Source organism: Erpetoichthys calabaricus, chromosome 1, assembly GCF_900747795.2.
Source record: "Erpetoichthys calabaricus chromosome 1, fErpCal1.3, whole genome shotgun sequence".
Taxonomy (NCBI): domain Eukaryota; kingdom Metazoa; phylum Chordata; class Cladistia; order Polypteriformes; family Polypteridae; genus Erpetoichthys; species Erpetoichthys calabaricus.
In genome coordinates this window covers 82773932-82799627 of record NC_041394.2, presented here as the reverse complement: position 1 = coordinate 82799627, position 25696 = coordinate 82773932, and the positions used below count along the sequence as shown (strand labels likewise).

General features: G+C 39.9%; 1 protein-coding gene across 1 annotated transcript in view; it reads left to right on the top strand.

Annotated features, from left to right (window-relative positions):
• Positions 1-717: 717 nt before the first annotated feature.
• The window catches only part of LOC114652648 (E3 ubiquitin-protein ligase pellino homolog 1-like), a 96686-nt gene continuing 71707 nt past the window's right edge, over positions 718-25696 (top strand). The window contains 1 exon segment of the mRNA XM_028803000.2: positions 718-874. The gene's annotated coding sequence lies outside the window, so the exon portion shown is untranslated.

Genomic DNA, 25696 nt, shown 5'->3' with positions numbered 1-25696 from the left:
GTGAAAAGTCCTACAGACATGAGAAGAACATGGAAACTCCACTCCACACAAAACCAGGATATGACCCATGGGTTCTGGAGTTGTGATAAAAGAAGATTATATTTTTAGCTTTGGGCACATGGAAGGAATGAGTCCTGGTTCTGATTTATTGTATTAAAAGGATTATAATTTTAATGTAGTATTGTTCTTCCGTTTTTCTATTATTTGCATTCAGACCAATTGTAACAACACGAAACGTGCACGGATGATACGTTCTTGGTCAATAATCGTGAATTACGCTTCATAAACCACTTAAATATTCTGTGCCATATTTTACAATATACCCACACTTTTCAAGAACTTTCTAAATGAAAACACACCTCATTCTGACTCTGCACATTATGAGACGGAATACTATTCTCACAAATACATACGGTGACCAACATGAATTATGTATGTTTGGATGTAAATTTAATAAAATCCGTAGCCCCTCATCTGTATATCAGAAGACGCAGCCCTCCTTTACGCACGCCTCCACCCAACTACCTCGAGAAGAGCGCTGCGTGGAGGGGCGGGGTGGGGGCGGTCCTCACGAGAACAACCACTTGCAGCATCCAATCGCAGACAAGTGAGTGAAATCTGACCGCAGAAGAGGCGGGTCTTGAAAATAACGGGGCGGTGCTATGTAGTCTGGACCACGTCGATCCCCGGGGAGGTTCTCATTGTAACAATGTAAGTGATGACAACGAAACAGCAATGCAGAGGCTATTCATTCCAATGATGCTGCAATCAGACATATCAATAGGGACCCAATAGTACCTCGTCCGGAATACATTTAGAAGAGGACGGGAGAGGAGCTGACCGGGAGGTAGCGTCTTTTGGCAACCATCAAAGGGTATTTATTATCCACCACGGCAGATTCAATAGCACCGCATTATAATTGTAAATGGAATGGCAGACTGTGGAGACGTGGAGTAAATGTGGGCTTGTGTGTACACCCCAAAGAAGTCATGTACTGTTGAGTATAGCATGAGCTTGTTGCTTTGTTCGGTGCATCGGTAACTTATGGTTTTGATCGTATAATATAAATCGCGAATCTTGAAGGCTATATGAAAGCGAATAAAACGAAGCAATAAAATCGAGTTGTCGAGCTTATATTAATCAATATAGATAGGGCTCATTGCAGACTCAACATGCATCGGACAGTTTTGCACTGCATATTGACGGCCTGCTCCGGTTTACCTCTAAGATGGCACGAGTAACACCACTTTACAACCATAATAACCATGTGGCCACCTGTACGTACAGCTGCTACCGTTTTATTTTTTTTTTATCTTTCAGCTATTAATAACCAGCTGAGCACGATTGCCGAATGTTACATCACGTTCGTTTCCATTGTATTTATTACGTTTCGACTGATTGCTCGTAGGATGGCAAGATGAACTCTCGTGTAGATAAATGGGCCACCTTTATATGTACATGTCGGGGTGCGTGTTAAGTGCTCACATCACCTGTTTCTGCTGCGGCACTTTAAAAGTACTTGCGCGTTTGGAGGCGCCGGTGGAAGGCGCACTGTTTGTTTGCAGTTCGTCTCGTAGACCTGCTTGGCATGGGGTGCAACAGAAACAGCTGGTAATGGATGTTCAAGCAGAGCCTGATGGTGGTGGTCTGCGGTGGGCTTTTTAGCCGAACCACGACTGTGCGATTTCGTGTTGAGAAATGTGCTGATGGCGTATTTAACGTGATGCGGAAATACTGCTCTTTGGGCTTGGGTGATCAGCTCTGTTTCCTCGTGTTTTTTACCTTCAGTTGCTGTGCTTTCTTGTATTCGCGTAATTCCCTGATAGCTGGTGCTGTGTACAGTCATTAGGTTATTATTTACTTTACTCACGCTAGCGTGTGACGCTTGTGGCGCGTCTGAAAACGGAGAGAAGTGTCTGGAAGAGCTTTCTGGGGAGGATGGAGAAGTTTAGGGAGGGGTGGGAGGCTACGGCACTAGCGGGATAGGACACAGCAAGATTGATGACTACTGTACCAGCCAAGACGCATCAGCACCCCCGACTGGGCCGCCAGAGCAGAGCAGAGACAAGACGCGTCCGGTGGCAGACTAATGTGTGTGCGTGAGCTAGGCGGAGAGCGAACTGGGGGATGAGGCAGTGCCGGGATTGTTTATGGTGCCTCCGAGCCCTGGGCACTTTCTTTGTGTATAGGAATGCCATTACAACTGTTTAGGAGCCCCTGTCCTTGCCGAGACCCCCGTATGGTGTGACATGTGACCCGTTAGCGTATCGCCCTTGAAGGCGTGGAGCATCTTCGTAAATCAGAAAGAAGCAGCAGCAATAATAATAACAACAGGAAGCAGACAGCCGCCAGTGTTATCTTGACCACACGACTGCTTATGATACGCCGATCTTGACGTGCTTTCTCATTTTGTGTTTTTTCTATCTATCCTGTGTAACGATCAGGAGCTGCCTGAATATAATTAATCACGGCTGAGACGAAACATTTCGAATATACAAGAATAAGGATGACCCAACCTCACAGTGAATCATATTGGTAGAATACCGTATATGATGTCATGTTAGCGGGGGCGACGATATATGTTATTAATATGAGGGGTCCATGCATGATGATGATAATTTTAAGCAAATGCTGTTTTTTCTAGATATACTGTATTACACCATTATAGATATATTTTGAATCTATCTATCTATCTATCTATCTATCTATCTATCTATCTATCTATCTATCTATCTATCTATCTATCTATCTATCTATCTCCCAATGGAATAAGTGGATTCAGAAAATGGAGGGATGAGCAGTTGGACACATGTAACTAATTGGAAGTAGAAGTTAGTTTTATTAACCCTTTATGGCGTTACTGAATATCTTATATTTGCACTTAAGAAAATTAGATTATTTGTTGACCATATTTTTGTAAAATGTTCTTAAAAATAAAGGTGCCAAAGTGTTCCTTCAGAGCAGTGTCAGGGGAACCACTTTTGGTTCCAAAAAGTACCCATTACATGAAGGTTCAAGAAAGAACCTTTATTTAGATCTGTAAATGGTTCCATAAATAATCATGAACAGATGATAACAGATTTGTGAAATAGGGTATAACTTTAAAAGGTCTCTTACTGCACACAATAACACCGGCCAGGTTCAGGTTTTCATGGTCTGTCAGTATCCTGCTAGGTAGGCTACTATACATTAAAGTTGTCAGGTTTGTTTAAAGCCCAAAGAATCAATTTCATATTCAATGAACCCTTCATAGAATGACATGGTTCATTGTCAAGCAATGGTTCTATGAGGAATCGCACAACCCAGTAAAGTGCCATTAAAGAGAGAGACATTATTTATGAATAAGAGTGTTGCAGCAGCAGGCCATCCATCCAGCCTACTATGAATGATGTTTTAAATGCTTATCTTTTTATTGCCATAGCACATGTTGCACCTTTAGATATGTACTGTATTGTTAATTTTTCATATTACACAGATACTTCCTAAGTCTGTATCTGTTTTTTTAAATACTATATTTATTGAAACTCCTTGTGTCAATTGTTAAAAATGCTGATCACATACTTCTGTGTTTTTGGGAGCTTCATCTGAGGCTTTAAGTCTCATCTTCCAGTCATCACACTTGCTGTCAGATTGACTGGTGACCTAGAATTGTCACAGAATGTACACACTTCTTTTCATTCATTATTGGTATTGATTATGCAGTTTTATATTGAATGGGGTGCCTAAAGAGAGCAGCACCCCAAACAGTTGTTTGAAGAAAGCATTTGTATAAGGAACATGGACAAACGCATTAACCGAAACATGAAAACTGACAAAAAATGTAAGCTTAATCAATTAAGGAAAACCTTTGTCCTGGCTCAGGGAAAAACAGCTGCTGATATTCCATTTTCATTTAAAAGTAATTCTCGCCAATGGTCAAGATAAGTACAAGAGTAAATCCTGCAGCACTGAATGTCAAGATGTTCTCCAAGTACCCACTTGCTCTATTGGACCCCTCATTCAGTTATTTGGACAATTTTATTTTTGCAGAGTTGAATTTCATTACACAAGAAAAGTTAACATGTTGTCTGTTCCTCAGCTACATGTTTGAAAATACAGATGGAAATAGTGTAAATCTGATTTTAACATACGTTATGTAGTTTTTAAATGTATGCTAGGTTTCATTGCCAATGATACATTCAAAGCATAAAAGCTATATAATACAGTAATAGATTGCACAGTTGTCATTATATTGCCATTATGCTATTAATTATTTAAATATGTTAGAAATATCATTTATGTAAATACACCGCACAGTATTACATATGAGGTTGTGAAAAGTAATAGTGCATTTATAATTTTAATTAATGTTTTTTATTATTTCGTCCGCTATTTACTATAATAACCTAAGATGATTAAAGTGAAAACTTTAGAAGACGGAAATCAGCCTTAAAATAATATTAATTTTTTGTACAAGGTACTTTGAAAAATGTGAACGCCTCGCAAAACCAGATTTCAATGACAAATCCTTCACCTTTAGTAGTTTATGTCCTAGGCAGCTTAAGTTTCCTTTGCCACTATCTAGTGATTCGCAGACTTCCCCGCCCCTTCCTCCATATCGATGTAAATAAGCGCTCGCTTCCTCATTTCACAAGCAACTCCTTTTTGAGCTTGACATCGTCTCGTCTTTGTGTCTGCTCACTGCTCATAGCTGCTATAGCGAAATGAAGAAACCTACAAGAGCAGGCGGGAGAGGAGCCCACGACGCTTTACATTCGCTGGATGGGGGGACCCCAGGCGACTTCTGTCCGCTCGAGGCGGCGCTTATCCCTTCCATAATGTGTGTGTATCTGCAGAAGTTGCGATATGCTCTGCCCACTGAAAGTCAAAATGAGTGACTGATACGATATTTAAGGTCGGTCTGCACTCTAAAAGTCGTAGTCAATGACTGTTAGGATCTTTATGGTCTTTTCACGAGGGTTTGCACATAGAGGCATTGGGGTGAAGAAGTGCATCCTCTAATTGTTACTTCTTTTCATGGTGTTCTTCGGGGGACATGTACCCTGAACATTACCGCTTGTCGATATGCTTCGTTTTTAGGATTTATTATTTTAATCGAATGTGTAAAATGTGGGCTACATGTAGAATCGCTAGTTTCTGCGATTTCATCAACTATGGGTTCCATGTCATCCATCCATTCATTTTTTTAAACCTTCTTGTTCCAAAAATAATAATCTGCTTTGAGCTGGAACCTTATCCAGATGCCAGTAATAAGACAGGGCACATTCAGTAATGGATGATAATGATACTCTATCATTCTCAGACCTGCTTAGTCAAATTCAGGGTTGTGGAAGGCCAAGGATTATCCTGGCAATGGTGGGGACAAGACCATAAATAGCCATGGACAGGGCATCAGTCAGTCACGAGGCACACTCTTGCACACCCAATTTAGAATCGCCAGTTAACACATCTTTTGAAACGTGGGCAAGTGGAGAGATTGTACAGTTCATACGGACACTTTACTGACACAGGATGTTTGATTTTCCCGGCAGCAGCAAAATTGTGCTACCATGTCCCCCAATGATAATGATTAACAATAACAGAACAGCAGAGGAATGATGTTTAGTGGTGGTGCTTCACAGCATCAGAGCTCTAGGTTCAAACTGAGGCCCAGTCAGTTGGCTTATTCCCCTTATTCCTTCTTTAGTACTCCATTTTTGGCCCAGTTTCCCGAAGACTTTCACGTACATGGACTGACAGTTTTGGACATTGAATTCTAGCCTAGTGGGGCTTTGTGAATGCGAGTATGCCCATTGATGGATAATGCCAGAATATCAGTTATTATTCTGTGACCATGGACTGATAGATTATAAAATGGATGTATGGACAATAATAATACTGATTTAGGGATCACAACATGCAAGACAGTTTTGCCTTAACACCCAGGTCCTCACAAGGAATGTTATACAATAAAATCATTTGAAATGTTTTGCCAAATATAGGAGCAGTACCCATAAGTTTGCTCTAGTAAAGTTCAGGTTTGATTTAATATATGCAACCAGTAAACCAGTATTATTTGCTTTGATTTCATCAGTCATAATAAAATGTCAACAGATGTGTTTGGCAAGTGCTGCTAGTGTGCACATGTGGAATACCTTGCTGCACTTCTTACTTATGCAATTAAAAGTAAATGAAAATTATTTGAGTCAATATGAAATGCTGTTAATCACATGCACAGTCTGGGCTGACGTAAGGATTTCTTTTGGTTTGATGACAAAGCTCTTTGATTTTATTTGGAAAAAAAACTGTAATCTAAAACTATTCATAAAATATAACAAAACACATAACAAAATTGATTGTGATGATATGGTTAGCTCATAAGCAATTCTGCTGTTTTTCTTACTTGAGCTACACTATATGGCCAAAGGTTTGTGGATCACCTGGCCATCACACCTACAGTATATGAGCTTGTTGGACCTCCCATTCCAAAACCATGGGCATTAATATGTAGTTTCCCCCTCCTTTGTATCTTCTACTCTTGTGGCAAGGATTGTGACAAGATATTTGAGTGTGTCTGAGGGAATTGGTGCCCTTTCAGCCAAACCAGCATTTGTGAGGTTAGGATGGACAAGAAGAACTGGCTCACAATGGGTGTTCTAGTTCCTCCCAAAGGTGTTCAACAGGGTTGAGATCATGGGTCTGTACAGGCCACTCAAGTGCCTCCATGTCTGTATGGACCTGGCTATAAGGGCGTTTCCTTAACTGTTGCCACAAAGGTGTAAGGGCACAGTTGTCTAAAATGTCTTTGCATGCTGTACCCTTCACTGGAACCAAGGGGCCTACCTCAAAAACCCAAAAAACAGCCAAAGACCATTATTACTATTACCCCTCCTCCACCAATCTCTACAGTAGGTACTTTACAGTCCGGATGGTAGCATGGTACTGGGATCTGCCATCAGGCAGCCAGGTAGTGAGACTGATTCATCATTCTAGACAACACATTTCCACTGCTCCAGTCTAATGGCGGCATGCTTTACACCACTCCAGCTGATGCTTAGCATGGCACATCGTGATCTTAGGCATGTGTGGGGCTACTCGGCCATGGGAACCCATTTCATAAAGATCCAGATGTGCAGTGCTTGTGCTGATGTTGCTTTCTGGGCCAATTTAGAACTCTGAGAGATGATTTTTACACACTATGCACTTTAGCATTTGGCAACATTGCTCTTTGAGTCTGTCTGGTCTACAACTTTATGGCAGATCTGTTGTTACTCCTAGATGCTTCCACTTCACAATGATAGTACTTACAGTTGACCGGGGCAGGAATTTCACATACTGACTTGTGACGAAGGTGGTATCCAATGACAGTGCCATGTTTAAAGTCACTGAGTCATTCAACTGCCAGTGTTTGTCAGTGGAGATTGTCATGTGCTTGATTGTATGCACGTGCTAACAGTGAGTGCAGCTGAAAAAACTGAAGCCAATAATTTGGAGAGGTGTCCACATACTTTGGCCATATAGTGTATATAGACAAATAAGTGCTTTATTTGTCCCAAGTGAATTTTAGCTGTTTACAGAAGCTGCAATAAATATAAAAATATTTTAACAAACAGCAACAACAACCCCTCAACCAGATACACGAGTTAGAAAAAAGAAGAAAACTTCTGACTTGGTTAAAAATAAGAGAGCAATCCCAGTGCGGCATTATAAATGCATACTGTCATTGATAATAAAGGAGCTCCAGTAGTGTTTCTTAACACGTTCCTGCTGAATAATTCGTTGGCTGAAAGTACTAACAGTGTGTTAGAGAGAGGATGTTCAGCATTGTTCAAAATGTTATTTTTAATGAGTTTGCACATGTTTCAAATTTATACAAATATTAAGGGTGGACCTTTTTTGCATTGTAGATAGTCCTTAAAAAAGTGCTTTGTTGTCTAAAGAAAAATAAAGTTATCCTCACATCTCAGTTTGCATCTCCTTTACTGTTGTTCCTTTTCACAAGCTGCCTTGAGACAACAGACGTTTATTCACACTTGTGTGGTTTATGTTTCTCTATGCGGTTTCAGCCTAAACAAAGTGTGACTCTTTTAGTGGAGGGTTGTAACTCACATACACAGTTTGGCTTACCCAGTTCAGATAGCGAGACACTGTGGTGGACTGTGGAGGCACTATAACTTCCTCTGTTCAGACCACTAGAATCCTTGCACCACCATGTGTGTTAAGGCCTAGAAATGGTGGGCTCTGCCATTCACCCTTCTGCACTTTTCACAGCAAACCCACAGAAGTCTTGGTTTGATCTTAGTTAAAAGAAGATGAACTGACATTGGTCGTTGAAAGTGACACTGGGGCATCCCTCGTTTTGTGGATTTCCTGGTCTGTGGCTTTTTTTGGCATGAAAAGGGACCACTCAATATTCACATAAGAAAATCTGATTATGCATTCAAACTTAGAACTTACTCCACAGAGCTGACTCACAATCAGCAAACCAGCAAACACTAGCTGCAAGGGACGGAGAAACACTGCATTCCTGTATTACCAAATGATTAGACTATCGGCACCCATGATTGCAAAATTTAAATTTTAGCAGAATAATACAAACAATGTAGATCAATCAGTGTATCTTGTGAATATGAAAAGTACAACCACCAAAGCAACATGTTATTTGCTCCCTCAACATCAAATTCTCAATACCAAAACTGGGATCACCATAAGGACACCCAACACAAATGACTATTCATGCAGTAAATGGCGCAGTTCCCATACATAACAGCCAGCACATCAATCAGTCTGTGAGTATAAGAATAAAATCACCGATTTAAGTTTGCACTTTGAAGAGAAGGTTGGCCCACCAGTCGTTTTATGTGTGCAGACTTTTCTAAATTTAACTTGCCTAATAATCTCTGTCATCCTTCTCTTGCTAATGACCAGCGAGATGTGCAGGTTTACACACACTTAGTGTCTCAAAAAAACAATCATACAATAGGATGTTGGTTCCTGGTCTGTCTCGATTGTCATGTCATTGTAATCTGTACTGTCATTGTCATCTAACAAGGTACACAGTATAGATTTAAATTTTAATCTAGTTAAAAGTCTGGCAGCCACCCTTTGCCCAGGAAAATCAATTGCCCATAGATTGTCCAAGTTGAAACAGCATTACCTCAAGTTTTAGAATCAAGTGGCTTTGAGGTGAAAAAGGGCAAAACACAATGACATGAAATGAAAATATAAACAATAAGCACATTATAAGACTGGAACACGAGACTCTGAGACTGTCCAATAGCAGCACTAACCACCTTGTGACCAGGGGCTTGCTGGACAGTGTGCGACTGTCAAGACATTTCTAGGTAGATGTAGCCATCTGCTTGCTTCTTATCCTGAAAACGGAATTTAGTGCGGTGTAGCACAGGTGGTGGCCTCTCTCAGTATTGGCATTTAGTGGAGATCAGAAGGCTCCTTTTCAGTCCCATTCTGATCAGGGTAATGTACTACTGGCTAGTATGTTTAATGGAGCAAAAAGTACTTGATTTTACATATCTTTGCTGCGTTGCGCTTTGACTGGGAAAAAAACAGAAATGCAAATATGCAATAAAAAAAGAAAATAATAAGAAGATAGACCTAACACTATACTGAAAGTTCAGGTTACACATGTGCAGAGGCACTCAGAGAAGGCCATGAATACTGCATGGTCGTAGGACACTAAAAAAAGGTTTGGAGCACCAGATGTATAAACAATTTTACATAATACAAAAAGCAACATTTTTCTAAACAGTAAGTTGCATTGAGCACATGATAGGGAAAGTGTAACAAATAGCATCTTTAGGGGTTGTTATAAACATTTTAATAATGGTTTAAACTACTGAGAGAAGCTTATTACTTATTTTGCACAACAACATCTGTTAAGCATCTGATTGAGCCGTGTGCCACCGACCCTCAGTGAAGAAATGCCACTGTTGCAATGTCTGGTATAACTATGAATGAAATTCTAGTGGTACTCTGTGCCCACATGGTATACCCTCCACCTCTGCTCCACCCATGTGCTTGCCTGGTAGCACTTTTCAGAAGAGATACACTAGCTGTGGGTTCCACAGGTGGCTGGTCGGCTTCATAAAATGAGGCACTGCAATCAAGTAGTGTTTTTAGTCCTAATGGGCACATAGAAGCCCATCTGTCTGCAAGCTGCTTTGATGTAAACAATCTGACCAGCATCAAAGAAGATAAAATTGAATAGCATACTTGATAATGGTATCATGAATATGAGCTGAGAACTTTCTTCAAATAACTTGAGGTAGGAGTCATAAAATAACAGAGAGGAAAATATAAACAAATTATGTGACAAAGAATTAATAGGAGCCATGAAATATTCTTAGAGAAAAAGGCAGTGTCAAACTGCTTGTTTGTGATAATTTAATATAAATAGTGGACTTTAACTGTGACTCTGACTTTTAAAATTGACCCCCAGAAATGCTTTAGACTGGACTTTTTGTTTTCTTTTCCTCTTAATCTCAATTATAAAATTAATGGACTTATATAGTCAGGACCTGATTATGTTAACAGACTTGAAATTGCCTAGTTTGTAATGACTGAATTTAACTTCTTTGTTGTTCATGCAATTTAAATTGTAATTGTGGGGTGGTTATTGCAGTCTGAGCCACTCTACAAAACTAAAATGGCTTGACATGACTAATCTGCCTGCATGCACACATGCCCTAGTGAGCAGAGTTGAACTGTGAACCAGAAAGTTGTCAGACTTACTGGGTAATCTGGATCGAGTCAATCAGGCCACCACTGCTCCTCCTGTACAAATATCTCGTGCAAAAGAAAGAGGCACTGTAGAGGAACCCTCAAATACTGTAATTCTGGAATTATTTATGAAATCTTCTCATCAATTGCTATTATAATGACCTATATTATGATCAGAAAGATCAGCATCAGAGCGGTAAATAATCAATGAAGTGTTATAGTATAGTTCAGGTAACTTGGTTCCTAGGGCGCAAAGCCTACTGATTTTAGATGGGAAAACCTTTAATGACTTGACCTTCATGTGTAGCTATCTGTGTGTCCATTCATTTGTCTTGCTTAATGCATTGTGTTTAAAAGGGAAAGGGGATAAAGGGCACATTGATGCCCACATCCACACCGGAGTGTTCTAACGGATATGCCCTTGTATTAGGTGGAAATGTAAAAAAAAAAAAAATCAAAAAACCTTCATCACTTCAACATCATTACTGGCATCCCTCATCTCTTCTCTGGCATAAGGTCTCTCTGCACATTTACTTGCAAAGTGTAAACCCTAGCGAGAGGATAGGCACATCACCCTCAAAAGTGTGACAGTTCAGCGAAGCAGGCACACTGCAGTGTGACATTAGGGAGCTGCTGAATGCAATACCTTGAATCTATCCACCAGTTTTGATGGATTCCATGATCCTCAGGTATGTGACCATTTTTAAGCATTAAAGGACCACAAATAGGAACTGAAGTAGGCATTGGATTGATAATCAGGTCTAAACACAATAAGAGGAGCAAAAAAGACTTGATTGCCAGGTTCAGATGGAGGCAGAGAACTGCTTTAGGTTGCGATCCCTGGAGTAATCTACTCCAACTTCAAACGTGCATATTGTAAGCGTTTTCTACTCTTTGTGTGGGTGCCTGTCACTAACAATAGCATGTGAATATCTTACTGAAGCACAAATGTAAAAACCTACAACATTGTCAGTTATGGCTTTTCATTATATAGTCCTGCTGATTCTGTTTGTAATCTTTCCAAGTTTAATGAGAGTGTTTGACAGGAAGAGAACTTCTATTTTTGACAGCCAGTTGTAGATAACAATAACAACAACATATTTATATAGCACATTTTCATACAGCAGTGTAGCTCAAAGTGTTTTACAAGATGACAAAAAGAAAGTTACAAGAAGAAAAAACAATTAAAAATAAGCAATAATATTAAAGAATAAATAACAACACAACAATGTAAGATCAGATGGCTGGGATGACAGAAAAACCAAAACAAAAAAAAAGGCTGAAATAAAAAATCTGCAGGGGTTCCACCTCCAGTAGTCTTCCCAGCCCACACTGGGCATTCAACCAAACATAATTATTCCTAAATCAAACCTCATAGATTTCATGATTCACATGATGGGATTTGATGGAGCTGGTCTCATGGACAGCTGAGACACCCACCTTCATTCCATTATCTTGGGAGGCTGCATGGTGCCTTGATCAGGTGGTGGTGTCACAGATCGCCACCACAGAAGAACCGGAGAAAACAACAGAGAATAATGGATATTATTAAAGATTGCAGATCCCTAAAGAATATGATAATTCTATGCCAATATATTCTACTGGGAATACAACTAAAATGTAGCTACAACAAAGCCATATTAAAATAATGAGTTATTAGCAGTTTTTTTTAGTACTAGGGTATGTACCGTGTTAGCCATTATGAATGTAGAGAAAATCCTAGCAAAATGACACCTTTTATTGGCTAACTAAAAAGATTACAATATGCAAGCTTTTGAGGCAACTCAGGCCCCTTCTTCAGGCAAGATGTAGAAGAAGGGGCCTGAGTTGCCTCGAAAGCTTGCATATTGTAATCTTTTTAGTTAGCCAATAAAAGGTGTCGTTTTGCTTGGATTTTCTCTAGCAACTTTTTGAAATGTTCCACAGAGTTAGCTTGGCGAATTTCTATAGGAAAAGAATTCCAGATTTTAGGTGCACAATGGCAAAAGGCCGCCTCACCACCTCTTTTAAGTTTAGGTCTATGAATAATAAACAGACCATCATTTAATAATAATAATAATAATAATAATTCATTACATTTATATAGCGCTTTTCTCAGTACTCAAAGCGCTATCCACACAGGGAGGAACCGGGAAGCGAACCCACAATCTTCCACAGTCTCCTTACTGCAATTAAGGATCTGAGGTTATAATTTGGAGCATAGGGAGACAGGCATTCCAAAATATAGGACCGAGCAAGATAATTTAAGGCTTTATAAACCATTAATAGTATTTTAAAGTCAATTCTGAATAACACCAGCAACCAATGTAATGATGCTAAATCTGGTGAGATGTGCTCAAATTTTCTTTTTCTAATTAAGATTCTAGCTGCTGCATTCTGTACTAATTGCAACAAATTGATGTCTTTCTTAGGTAATCCTGTTAGGAAAGCATTACAGTAATCTAGTCAACTGAAAACAAAAGCATGAACTAATTTTTCAGCATCTTGTAAAGTTATTAGAGGTCTAAGTTTTACTATGTTCCTTAAGTGAAAGAAAGCAGTCCTAGTAATCTGATTAATGTGTGATTTAAAGTTTAGGTCAGAGTTGTATAGCATAGTATAGTTGTATAGAGTAGAAACTGAATGTGAATACAAAAACAAACCTTTATCTAACCATCAGTTTACTATTATGAATATTTTAAATATAGAAATGAGCAGCCATTCCCACCAAGTTACTTGGGAGGGCTTCTTAGTCATGAAAGTTTCCAAACAGCTCAAGCCTGCTTTCTGTTGTGAGACGCCTGAGAAAACACTGTCTGTGCCGAGTCACCTGTCATGGCTATCAGTGTGCAGATAGGATTACGGTAAGTTAATCACATTAGCTTGTTAGGGTTCATCTGACAATTTGGCTGCACACCCACCCACCCCTCTACCAATAACTTTGTAAACGATAGACTTTGGAGAAGATAAGGGAAGATCAGCCAATAAGTGACTGTTGGACTCAAAATGATATCTTGTTTAACATTCTCAAATCAGCTTAATTTCATTCAGGGTCAGGAGAGCTAGAACCGGCTCTGGACAACATGCCAGTCTCTCATAAACCCGATTTATACACACCTACAATCACAGGGCTAATTTAGAATTGCCAAATAACCTAAACTACAAGTCTTTGGGGATGTGGGAGGAAAAACAAAAGGAGACTGCAGATTTCATGCAGACAACAACTGGGTGTGGGATTTGAACCCACAATGCTGGATCCATGAGCTAGCAGTGCTACCACCCTATAGCATTTCTTGTTACACTAAATGTGATTTAAGCACTTCCATCGTGGAACAGATGGCTGAAAATTCAATTGTTTCTCTGCCATATCCAGAGAAGATTATACTGACTGAATTATGGCGAGGGAGAATAAGACTTAACACTCGTACAGGCAATATTATGGCACAGCCCTTCTGCTTTAAAGGTAAAGGAACTGTGTGGAGCTTGGATGCTCTCCCAGTGTTCGTTTAGGTTCTCCTTTGGCAATCTGTGTTCCAGAAATGTTCAAGTGAAGTTAATTGGCAAGTAAATATAGTGTAAATGAGTGGGAGTGACTGGATTGGTGTCACATTTCGGGTTTGTTTCTGGTTTAGATCCAGTTCACACAAATCTATAATAGATGAAGTGGGTTGTGAAAATCTCTCAAGCTGCAAATGAACAATGCCATCCAGTACTCTGTGGAATGGTCATTTAGTAGTCACCCATTCCTATAACAGCAATGTCTACCACACTGGCTGTCTGGATTAGTTGTTGATTGTGTGATCATTTGCACACAAACTGATCTGCTAGTTTTGACTTGCTATTCACCATTGGTAAACACACACCAGATAATCCATGAGTGCATCATTAGTTTTCCATCTCTTTGTTTTCTTGTGAAGTTGTGTACATGCTTCCCAAGATATTTTCTTGGCCAGTTGTTCTTGTCCTCCCTAGTGGTTCCTACTCGTTTCTCTTGTCATTTTTTAGCCATGGCTGCCACTTGATCTGCAATCCAATATGTGTGCTGGTTTCATACAGTAAACTTCACTCATATCCTTTAGAAGCCTTTGTTATTAAGCAGCCCTGACAAGATGACCTATTTCACTGAAGACCAGACAAAAGGGCACAGGTTCATCTATAATTTATTTTGCACTTTTGGGTGCTTGCAGTTTGGTTGTGTCAACTACGGACTATCAGTTACCTTATTATTTCATTGCCACATCTCTTTATCAGATACTGTACTTCCCCAGCAGTGCCATGAAACTGAGCCTGGTACCTCACCTGCTTTATCCTCTCATCTGTAATATCTACCTATACTGATCATCTTCTTCAGATGAAACCTGATTAAAAAATTCAGTGTTTTTGTTTTCTGTAAAATTTTATGTAGTGATATGCAGAGCAGGATCAGGAGAAAAATAAGGTGACAGTATAAGGCCCACCACAGGTTGTTTATCTTCTTATATAGATCATTTCACATCAAGGCCAGGCCCTGTATGAGAGATAGGCCTTAGTAGTTAAAGTAGATAATGTGTCTCGCCCAATGGGCACTTAAAAATAAAACTATATATGTACGTATGTATGTATGTATGTATATATATATATACAGGTATATATACTGTATATATATATATATATATATATATATATATATATATATATATATATATATATATATAAATAAAACACTTTCCACTCTTTACCTAGACAAAGCGAGACATGAAAAGAAGAAAAACACATGGTGCAAGACACCCTGACAGGACCTGTCTGTTATGAATCTGAACCTTCTCATCCAAAGAATCATTTCAATCTGAATTTTATAGCAGTGGGCAGTAAAATTAATAAAGGACACTAATGAAGGACTTGGTGCAAACTAAAGCACCTGTACTTTAACATCAGTAAGACTACTCTGCCCTTGTTCTCATGGATGGTGAAGATGTGCACATGGTGAAGACATACACATATTTCGGTGCATCTGAACAAGAGGCTTGAGTGGAGTACCAATAAAGAGGCTATATACAAGAAGGGTCAGAGTCACCTCTATTTCATGAGGAGCATGAGGTTGTTTGGTGTTTGTAGGCCACTTTTGCATGTTTTCTAACACTCTGTAGTGGACAGTGTATTTTTTATGCGGTAGTTTGCTGGGGAAATGTCATTAGTGATGCCAACAGACTAAATAAACCAACCAAAAAGGCCGCATCAATCTTGGGAGTCAGGTTGGGCTAACTTTAGGAAGTGGTACAACTGAGGTCACTCAGAAAGCTGCTGACCCTGACTCTTACCCCCTATATAAAGTTTTGCCTAAACAGAGTAGTTCATTTAGTAATAGACAGAAACAAATGGGTTGCTCCAAGGATAGCTATGTGAGGTTGTTTCTACCCTCGTCCATCAGGCTCCATAATGAGTCACCCCTCAGCCAAGGTGGTATTGTTCCAGTGTGCTATAGGGTACTGAGCTGGTCTAGCAGACATCTTAACAATCAATAACGCCATGTGCAACATACTGTGTCAGTGACTGACATCCTGTATGGTAAAACTCTAACTTATAAGTAAGTACAAACCTAGTCATTTTACACTTAGTAAATGCCTACACTTTGTTAATTTAATATAGGTCATTTTTATTGTATGTTTAGTGGAGATTATTATAAATCTTGTTATATGTATATTTGCAGCTTTTTTTGTCTGGTGCTGTCACTGTGCAGTTTTCTTCGGAATTGCAGAGTGCAGTTTTGTTTTTATTATAGTGATTTATTTTTATCACTATGATTTTTTTTTACCAGCATTGGTGTTTTTTCTAGTGGGAACACCTCCAACTTTTTTGTAGAAACAGTACACATTGATAATTATGTCTACATGTTGCATTGTGTGATACACATTCCCCAGGTCCAAGGTTTGGATTAAAACTTAAAGAATCTATGAATGTCTTTAATTTATTTAGGTGTACACCTAATAGATTAGGAGTCTGCCTTGACTTTTGACTACGATGTTTGTTTTACGTTTTGTTTTGGAAGATTAGTTTTCTTACATGTAGTTTTGGTTTTGACCTTGGCATATTTAGTTTGATTCCTGGAAGCATCTCTAAATTCATTTTTCTGTTAGTGGCTCAATGTTTCTCCTAATTGTGATAAACTTGTATTTTGACATCCTTATAACAAGCTTAAATCATTTTTGAACTTATTAGACTTGTTTTTTGGTTGTTTACCATTTTTATCAATTTTTCTGGCATATCAATTTGGTTTTTGGATGTTTTTTTTTAATCTTTTTTTACCACCATTTTGTACAGTATCTTTCCTTGCATGGCTGAAACCATATTATTTACTGCTTCAATGCAAGTTGCCAGGCATGTGGCACATACTGTAAGTCACATAACGCATTATGTCATTGCATTCTGCCTATTTAAGATGGCAGCACATGGCTTCAGGCATCCAGTCTTTGGAATCAGTACTGGTTATCAGCTTCTTACAACTGGAGTGAAGGCTAAATGTTTTGAGACTCAGTTAGGCTTTTTTTTGTGCAACATATTTTCTGACTATGTTTTGGCTTTTGATGTTTTTTTTTTTTTAGTATTCTGACTTTAGCTTGTTTAAAGATTACAATTTTTGCCTGCTTCAGTTCCATCTCTTGGCCGGCCATTTTTCTCACTACCATTTTCTCCAGGACAACTCCATGTCATAATGCAAAACAAAAAAATCTTTTTACAAAGGCCGTATAGATAAACCCAATCCTCGTGGGGGCACCAACAGATGCCTACCTAGAAAAGGCTAGCTCCTATCAGGCAAAATGCAACAGAATTTCAAATACTGTGACTGTAAGGCAAAATAAACTCTATGGAACAAAACATGGGTTAACCAGCAGACACAATCAAACAGAAAGATGATTGCCAACAAAAATGCAAAAAGTCACATAGACGGTGAATGGTTTTCCAAAACCATCGAACAGCTCTCTCCAACTCTGCATATTTTACTGACTGTTGTGATGACAGGTGAACAAACAGCATGGTACAATATTTGATTGTGTGCCTGTGCCTGGCTGCATGAACCACAGTGCAGCAAAAAAAGTTGCAAATATTTTTAAAAAAAAATCAAAAGCTTGTCAACTTGACATAATAAAAAAACTCAATGCTGACAGGTATCAACGGCTCTGACTGACTAAAAGCATGTAAAGTAAACCCAAAAAAATGCATCTATCAAATTTAAATACATCAAGATTGTACAAAAAACATCCCCCTTTAGTTTAATAATATACTTACTGTGTTTTGTGTTGATTTAGTGATGGCATTTTATATCTTTTAGAAAAAAAATATTTGTCTTTGGATGCTATCAATTTTTTGTATTTGTTTGTAAGGGTGCTGGCATTTTGTGCTTCTAGTTTTCTGGCTGTATTGTTGCTAGGCATATGATGCACATGCCATGTGACCAGGGTGGTCATGTTATAAAAGATGACCACACAAATTAAACAGTTTGTGGACTTTGTAAAAATACATAAAGGAAAGACTTCAGAAACATTGATTTTGAGCACTCTTTTGGTTGGGAAAATTCCAGTTGAATGAATTTAATGCACTCCATTTAATGTGACTCTAAATCTGTTGTCTTACAGTTCAACCTTAGTTACAGTATGTCTGCCTTCTTTCTAGTAACAACCCAAAAATCTCTGCCACTCGATTAAATGAAGTGGTCTGTCAGGACTTGCGTTAAAAATCCTGATACAGTACATGTTTAAACTGTCATTATTTTTAGTGACAGTTTATCCATCTCTTTCCTGGACCCTATTAGTTAAGTTAGGAGTTACAAGGGGGCATGGGAATTTCTACCACTACTACTGAGTGTGATACCAGTTAAATACAGGCAGTCATCATGTATACTCAAGCAGAAAGAGCCATTTCAGAGTTTGTTCATTATGAACAAGTCTGTGAGGAATACACAGAAAAAAACCCACATAGACACTGGGTAGACATACAGAATTGATATGGCAATTGGACTGTGATTTAAACCTATCTGTGAGGTAGCAGTGCCAACCCTTGTCCCTGTAAGCCACCAATTTTTTAAGGCTGTGGGGAGCTGACCTCTGTCCTATAGCACTTGTCCCATGCTGGTTCTATCAGAGTAGGACATTCCCTTCTGTCTAGTCATGCACTTTATCTGCTGCTGCTGCTGCTGCTGCTCTATTATTTTGGTTGGGTGGTGACCAGAAGTGCACGCAAAATTCAGATGTGGACATACTAACTCATGATAGACTTAAATAATTTAGAAGTCTTTTGTGGAGGGTAAGATTCATATAATGCTCATCACCATGCAACTGTTTGTGAAATGGATTTATTTCAGAAGAAAGTAAAAATGATTAATGTATACATGAACTAAATGGCTAGGAAGCTGTGTTTGGTAAGCAACATCAAAGAAGATGTTTTCTGGTGAATGTTTGGCCTAAAAAAACTGTTGATCAGTGATGAATGGCCATCAGTTTTACATTTTGAAGATATAACTAGATTAATATAGTCATGTGCTGAGTGTGTGTATTAGCTAAAGTTTTGGACTTTTCCACTGGGCAGCTGGTTCAATTGCTTCTTCTGACTCTCTGTATGACATTGAGCCAGTCACTTAACCCACCTTTACTCCAATTGCAAAAAATATGAAAACAATTGTGCTATACAAGTCTGCAAATCTATTAAATGTCTGGGGATGGTGTGCCCTATAGAAAGGTGCTCTATAAAATTAAGTTAATCAGCTAAAGCATGCAGGAGACATTATCTGTGGAAACAAGAGGATTCTCACACTAAAACACCTGCTAGAGGAGATAAATCTGTTTGGGTGGTTTTCTATTGCAAAGAGCATACACTACTTCAGACACATTTGAATACTGGTTTTGATGTTGATGTCAAGTATCATCTTGCCCCTTCTTGCCTCAAGAACAATATCAATTATCTGCCTGAAGACAGTCCTGATGTGTCTGCACAATTCTGGTTCTTAGGCGAATGTAATCTGGATTTGTGTGAGTGGCCACCGCCCACCTTAATGTCTAGTGGGCCTCTTCTTTGAGCTGTAGTTTCTATGGAAGTCTTTGTAAATTTCCTGTATGTAGGGCTACAATTCAGCAAGTGACTAATGAATTTGTACTTCTGTTCTGTTTATTCTATCTCAGATTCTTCTTCCTTTTTAGGCAATAAAAAGAAATTAGTTACATCATATTTTTAAACCCAGTTAATCAAGTTCAGCACCAGTACAAGGCATAAACCAACCATGGGCGGGTCACTAGCCTCTCTCAGAGCTCATTAATGAAGACAATCACTAGTAACTTTTGAATCATCATTTAATCTAATTAGATCTAGGAAGAAAACTAGACAAAACTCAAAAAAAAAACACAAGGAGAACATGCAAACTCCAATGCTACCCATTAAGGATTAGTTAAGTACGCAAATGACAGCACTTTACTCTTCTGCAGTATCTCCCATCTACTTCCTCTGTTCTCCTAACCTCCTTTCTAGGACTTCTGTGAGATTAGTGATGTGTTCATCCCTCATAGAACGGCTGACCGAGGTGCCAACCTGAGATCAAATGACAACCCAACATATTACTGCAAGGTTAGGGGCTTGTAAGAAGTGGCAGAATGATGTTTTCAGTTTCAGTGCAGTCTGGCTTTGGCAGTTAAGTAGCTAACGTGATGATCAGCTCATTGGGTTGAGGAGGTTCACACTGTCTCTACTCTTGACATATACACCATGTATATGTGTCTACCTTGTGTGGCATGACTCTATTGTAGGCCTAACTGGGTGGACCTGGACAGAGGGCACAGCAGGTGGATGGGTTGCCTAAAAGAGAGAGGCTACCTCAAAAATTGTCTGCATTGTGCAGTTTGGCACTGAACAGTCAGAATCATTTGCTGGAGAACTCGGCTTCACCCGTGTGCTGGCCAGACAGAGTGGATGTAATTAAAAGTGTCACGCACTGCACCAGCCAGACTTGGTGCGGTGCGATATTAGATAGAGGCTTGCTCTGCCGACCGTAATTACTCATCTTCAAAATTGGAGTATGGATTGCATGCAGAAAACCATGATTTTCTTTCTCTTGTCTAAGCTAAAAACACATTTTTTCCTTTAGATCATTTTTGTGCAGAGATGAGTGATACCTCTTCAGCAAAGCTTTTGTTTTGATTGCTTATTATAAGCATTTCAGTCAGTGCAGAAACAATGTCGGTACTGTTGCAGAGCTTTGCAGAAAGAAGCACGCTGAGCATTTGACAGTTTGCAAATACATAGAGTGATAAAGGGTATGGCATGGGCAGCTAGATGAGTAAAAGCTGATAAAGAGTTAACTGCATAGAGTGCTTTGTCACTGTTGGGGGTCATGGACTCTTGTGATACTGTGGTAAGTTTTCACAACTTGGGTTGCATAAAGGGCCTGCAGCCTCTCCCTGCTTCACTGAATGAAAGTAGCAGCCTTGAAAAAGAGTCTCCCACAATGAGCAACATTAAAAAAAAAAGTCCTTGGGGGAAAAAGATTTCAGGACACAGTCTGTCTTCTGCATTGCTCCAAAGTGTACCCCTTTGCCCATTCATCACATAATATGAATACAGAGTAGGTATTTTCCATTTGGGGCATCCAGTTTTTAGGCAAACAAAGTACAAAAATATGTGCAGTGCATGACAGACTAGGCACAAAAAAGAGAGTCTGTCAGTGCATTCAGGCTGATCATCCTATTGTTTGTCAAATACATATACAGTACAGTACATATAAATGTTGTGTGTGGAATTGTGGCTTGAACAGAGAAAACAGTTTTGCATTAGCAACTACTGTAACACCATGCCCCTGTTTGAAATACAGGCAGCCTTGAATAGACAGAGAAAAATCTATCTATCTATCTATCTATCTATCTATCTATCTATCTATCTATCTGTCTGTCTGTCTGTCTGTCTGTCTGTCTGTCTGTCTGTCTGTCCGTCCGTCCGTCCGTCCGTCCGTCCGTCCGTCCGTCCAATCTCTCTTAAGGTTTAGGGCTTAAGTAGGAGATTCTAAGTGGGTGTATTCGTGAGTGTGCCCAGTGATGGAGTTGAGCCATGTCTGTGCCTGCTTGCTAGTGAAAGTACATTGGCACAGTGGTTAACGCTGCTGGCGCATACTATTTTCAGCTTGTCCACTACATGTTTATAAAGAACTGGTTCCTATCACTGTAGCTTCAGTTGTTACAAAGTAGTTGCCAATAAACATGCAATAAGAATTTAGTATTTTTTCTACGTTATCCTTCTGCAATTTTGAATGTTGTGAATTTCAGGGAATAATTTGACACTGTTTTGTTCAAATCAAATTATAATCAATTCTAATGAGTTATTTTTCTCTTTTAATTTATCACAATGCCATTTTGTTTTTCTTGTAGGCACTGCAGTTTTTAGGATCCTGTCACCAGGATGCAATTCCCAGTTATTAGGGGTGTGGTACTGGAAATTGTGGTGGGTGATGTCACCTGCCTGACATTTTATAAGCCGCACCAACAGATACATTTGAAACAAAGAGCTTGTGATTATAGAGAATGCAGGTCATGAGTAAAATACAACATATTTTTGTATAATGCTTTTCACTGAATACTTTACAAATCCCTTTTGTCTTAGCATCTGGGCTTAGGTCAGTAATTTGGACTTATTGGTTAACGAGTGGTTTCTTGCTTTACACTTCGATTTCATCTCCTGGTCTACTTTATTTGAAATTTTGAAACTGCACAGGTCCCTTGCCGTAACTTAGTGACATTAAAGTCCATCCATCCATCCATTTTCCAACCCGCTGAATCCGAACACAGGGTCACGGGGGTCTGCTGGAACCAATCCCAGCCAACACAGGGCAAAAGGCAGGAACCAATCCCGGGCAGGGTGCCAACCCACCGCAGGACACACACAAACCAAGCACACACTAGGGCCAATTTAGAATCACCAATCCACCTAACCTGCATGTCTTTGGACTGTGGGAGGAAACCGGAGCGCCCGGAGGAAACCCACGCAGACACGGGGAGAACATGCAAACTCCACGCAGGGAGGACCCGGGAAGTGAACCCAGGTCCCCAGGTCTCCCAACTGTGAGGCAGCAGCGCTACCCACTGCGCCACCGTGCCACCCTGACATTAAAGTACAGTGCACAAACCAAAACTTATTGGAATACCATTCTATCACATGACATGTTTATCCAAACGCCCACTTTTTATTGGGCCTGTTTAAAGTTACTAATCAGTCTAACCTGCACGTTCTTGGAATGTGGAAGTACCAGAGGACTGCGAATATGGAGACTTAGGGAGATGACATCTCTGTATAGAGATTGGGCTAAGTACCACATTTTCCAGGTACACTCATTTTTTTCTCTCACAACCCAAAAACTTGCAGCTTAGATTGATATTTATCACTCTAGGTATCTACTGTAAGTTGACCCCTTCAGTGTGCCCTGTGATGCACTGATGTCCAGTGCAAATGGGGCAGTTTTAGCCACGGTAATCCTTTGTTGGAATAATTGGGTTTGGAGAATGAATATAAAAGTAGTCAGGATTGCAGGGTGCCAGGGCCAGTAGTGACACAGCGGGTATAAATGGGACATTATAGATGGGTCTGTATCAGGGCTTTCTCACTTAGGTGCACAAGAGCAACTGTTTACATTCAGAATGACTACATATATTTTGAATTTTGTGTGGATATTAGGGGTTCAGTAGGAAAACTTTACAAGTACAGATAGGACAAAATAGTTTTGAAAATGAACAACTGACAAAAAAGGTTTGATTTAAATAATTTGCCTCATATTTGCTTCAACTTGTGGCTGGAATAACTGCATTATGATAACAAGTTGGGTTTTATTTCCATGGAGTAATTCTTGGAAGACCAAAGCAGAAGAGAAACATAAGGGAAGGCAGAGTCTGTTAGTGGCTGTACATTTAGGTTCAATTAATCTCTTCTGTCTCCATCTTTCTATTTCACATATAGCCAGTTGTCCTTAAAGACTCCTTGTTTGATTTGCCCTTGCATTGTTCAATTTAATTTCTGTTTTGGCATGACAGATGCTGAACCCTCATTTGCCACTATTTTGTCCCCTATACTGTCACAGAGGCAGCTGTTGGTAGTTGATTCTTAATTGATGTTGAGGAGTCCTCTAAATTGGCAATGTTTCAAGATGAAAGAGAAAGTTAATGAACCCCTTTAACCATATGCTTCTTATTTACGTATATACAGTAGAAGTTGGGCACCTGCTGAGCTTTCGGCACATTGTGATAGCTGCCCCAACTTGGCCTTCATTTTGTTGTGAATAGGACAAATAATAACTGGGAAACGGAACACAAAAGATTACTGTAGTTGTCGACTTGAAACAGTCAAACTGGGATGCCAGAAAGGCTGAATGCTAAAGCACAATGCGTAACCTAAAATCACAGTTGAAAATTAGCTGTTGTAATGGAGCCTAACTTTAAAAAAAAAAAAAAAAGTATCAAAATATTTTGTCGTTTATTCCGGAATCTGAGATGCTGGTTTCTCTGTGCCACCATCTTAAATATCTGTGACATATATCGCAATTCATGCTCCCCAAAAAACCAATACCGGGAATCAAAATCTAGTAAGAATACAGGCAGTCCCCGGGTTAGTTACGAGATAGGGACTGTAGGTTTGTTCTTAAGTTGAATTTGTATGTAAGCCGGAATAGGTACATTATTTTAATAAATGTTATTGTTGACCGACTGTAACCAAGTGCTCTGTCAATGAATGATGGAGTTTCACCTCTTTCTGACCTTTTTATTATTTCTACTTTATTTTCCATGGTGATGGTTTTTCTCTTCTTTACTGTATCACCAGCACGTGCATCAGATTTGTGTTTCAGAGACATTCTTGAAGGGTGAAGACAAAAGGTTAAGATGAGCTCTTCTGCCCAGCACTGCACAGCTATCACAGCAGGCAGGCATCCCTCGTCGGCACAGCTGGTGTACTGACAAGAGACAACTTTTTGCTATGTATGTAACAGTACAAGCAGGCTTGCTATTGAAGACTGAATGGGGGCGGCGAAGGGCGGTTGCTGCCTGCAGCATCTGCCCACCATGAACAAACAGGGTACAGCCAAAGGCGGGTAGTGAATCGCTCACCACCGCCCCCATTCAACAGGCAGCCACCCGAGGCACACTGCAATGCTTCCCCCCCCACTCACGCCCGCCCCATTCACCCTCAATGGCCTCCGTTCAGTCACAACAGGGTCACTGCTTGCAGCATCGCCAACCACCCACCGTGAACGAACGGGGTAGCTGTTCGAGGAACACTGCAAGACTGTGTGGTGGGCAGGCAGTGAAACGCCTCCCTCCACCCCATCCAGCCTCCGTCCAGTCAGGAACAGTAGCTGCGGCGTCGTGGTGGGCGGTAAGCGAACCGCCTATCAAGCCTCCGTCCTGCACATGAGTGGTACCTGCACACCCAGCCACCCACTGAGAATGAATGGGATGCGGCTCCCACCGCCCCATTCATCAACCGGAGCCGGCCAAGGGACACTACACTGTGCAAGCAGCGAAATCATCCCCTCCAGCAACCGCTTGCAGCATCCCCAGGCCGAAGATGACGGAGCGGCATTTACTGAGGAGCCTGCGACATGTCCCCAGATAGATGAAGGAGCAGCTGCGGCCCTGTTTGTAAGTCGTATGTCGGATGTCCGTAACTTGGGGACTACCTGTACTGCAAACACAAAATGGTGACATTACCAAAGTAATTACAAAAAATAAGTGCTTTATTTTGTTAAAAATAAATAAAATTATGCAGCCAACTTAATCCCTGGGATACCAAACATAGATCCAAAACACATTCACTATCCAGATTCCAGTCATTCACAATCCAAAAGACATTTAATTGGAACGTGTCGCAAGTCACACTTATATGTTTGGACTGTCTTCTAGATGTTCCATTTTGCTCCAGGACTCAGTAAAATGGTGCTATGCAGGGTGTCCACTGGTGTCAGTCTGTAGGTGACCTAGCTTACACTGTATACAAGGTCAAAAAG